The following is a 2485-nucleotide window of genomic DNA, read 5'->3' as shown; positions in this document are numbered from 1 at the left end:
CAGCAGGGTGCTCCCTTTGGGCTGGTGAAAAACTGATGCAAAGTAATCATTAAGCAGATTGGCTTTTCTCTGGGTGTTGGTAGGCAGCTGTCCCAGCTGGTTTAGCATGGGTCCAATGTTGCCCTTATGTTTCTTTTGACTCCCCACATATCTGAAGAAAAACTTGTTATTGTCTTTGATTCATGTGGCCAGATGGAGTTTAGTTGCAGCCTTGGCTTTTCTAGTTCATATAAAAGTAACTGCTTATCCTCATATCATAGAAGAAACTCAACTTTCTGGTATTGCAAACATAATAATATGCTCCTATCCTGATGTGCCCTTCATATGAAATCATTCAACTCTATATGCTGCAACAACTGCCCACAACTTCTGCCAACTGCTAACTTCTGCCAAAGATTTAATTCATTTTTACCTACTGTGCAGGTGTCAGGGCTTCTAGACTGGTGCAAATACATCATTCACAATGTCTTCAGTATCTTGTTCAGATTTTTATACCAGCGTTCATACTTTATATGGGAAATATGTGCCATTTTTAGAAAATCACGTCATTCTTTCATCCACTTTGCTTGATCTTTTCACCATGTTTTTTGACAGAAGTACTAATCACTTACCTGCATGAAAAATGGACAGCATTTACATACACATATGAACTCCAGTTGGAACAAACAGAGGATATTTCCTTTAAATGCATTCTATGTAAAAAAAATGAATTTAGTCACAATATTTTGTTATTCAAAGACATTCTTGGTTGGTAAAAAATTGCCTTTTAAAGTCATTAGACAATTTACATTATAGTTCATCTTATAAAGAACTCTGGCAAAAATGCAATTCTGTACTAACTTTATATTCTGTTCCAGACTATTTAAAAGAAAGCACCATCAGTTTTGCTTAGTAAAGTACTCCGCAATTTTCCTGAGCAAGAAAATACTTGTCACACATTTTATGTAAAGGTAAAATTAATCCTGCTAAAGATCTCAATTTAAGGAAAATTACTGAGGAAAGGTTATGCCAACCTCACTTCAGAATATAGTAAAAGCAAAATTCTTGGTGAAAATATACATAGACACCTGGAGAACACATGCACCTAGGAAAACCAATATAAAGAAATAATGTCTCATTTAGCATATATATATAACACCAAAAGTGGATCCAGGATTTTGTGAAGTGGGGTGTGGGAGCAGCAATCGGTGCTGCAGAGATGGCTGCACCCCTTGCTCCCAACTTCCTCCCCGCTCCCACCCAACAGGGTGGACAGACCGTACCATAGGAGCAGCAACCAAGTAAGCAGGTAAGAATTCCTCTTGACATCCCTTCCCTGCTCAGAGATACATGCCCTCCCTCCTGTCCCATTTCCCTCTCTCCCACCTGATGTTGCCACTGTCCCTACTGGGAACCCAAATGAGCCCCCTTCATGCTATGTTGGTAAAGTAGTAGTGCAGAAGGGAGTTTTGTGGGTATTCAGCAATCCAGCAATCTCATGCCTTCAACAATATGTCTCGGACGGCCGGAACCAACTCGAGGTGATTTAGAAATTACTCGGTCGCTGGGCGGGCTGGTGAATGGAGAGGCAGACAACGCGTATTGGTTGCAAAAAAACTTTACTTACGCCACTAATAGCCACGACGCAGGTGGTCTGGTTGCTTAAACAACTCCACGAGTTGCTCCAGCTGGCAAGGCTCAGGCCAGCTAATCCGTCCACAAATTAAGCCAGCAGGGAAAGGGTACGTCGAGGATTGCGCTCAGCGACAGGGAGAAGAATCGATAGGTGATCGGTCTATCGATCAGCTTAACCGCAAGTCAGATATCTTTAGCACTCTGCAGCGTGCTCAAAGTTCTCCAAGTTGGGCGGAAGTCGCACAAAATTTTACATGTCCAGCAAGCCAATTACTAGCCACCATGTAGGAATAATTTAGAACTGGCCAATAGCAGGACACAAATTTGCATGCGAAATGGCAGGAACTCTCTTGCACCAGGGTTCCCTGTTGCAGCAGAAAACTTTTGCTGTGCAAGAGACTCTCATGTGGCGGGAAAATTCCATCGTGCCGAGGCACTAAAATCATTGGGTTGTGACATGCCCCCTTGCCGACGGCACAACTGGAATTTTAGACACATGAGTACGTTATAGAGAATTTTTGTTTCAGGATTCACTGGCCTGACAGAGCTTAAGCAACCAACATATATATAAACAAACAATTTTACATACCCGTCTTTTAACAAACTATAAAATACAATAACTTAAACATATAACAACAACTATTAGTTATCATCTGATTGGAGAACATCTGTTTGGGACTCCCCTCGTTTATTAGTCAGTGCACAATGAAACAATCACCATGGGACGTCCGTCTTCTCCCATAACAGACAATGCCAATTAAAGTACTTAGCAAAATGAGAGAGGAGCAGCACCATAGCAAGTTCTGGGCCGATGGACATTCGCTGCCTCGGTGCCCCCTCCATAGCCGTTATTACGTTGACTTAAGGGAAC

The sequence above is a fragment of the Alligator sinensis genome, unplaced genomic scaffold (assembly GCF_000455745.1).
Source record: "Alligator sinensis unplaced genomic scaffold, ASM45574v1 scaffold582_1, whole genome shotgun sequence".
NCBI lineage: Eukaryota > Metazoa > Chordata > Crocodylia > Alligatoridae > Alligator > Alligator sinensis.
This window is presented reverse-complemented; position numbering follows the sequence as displayed.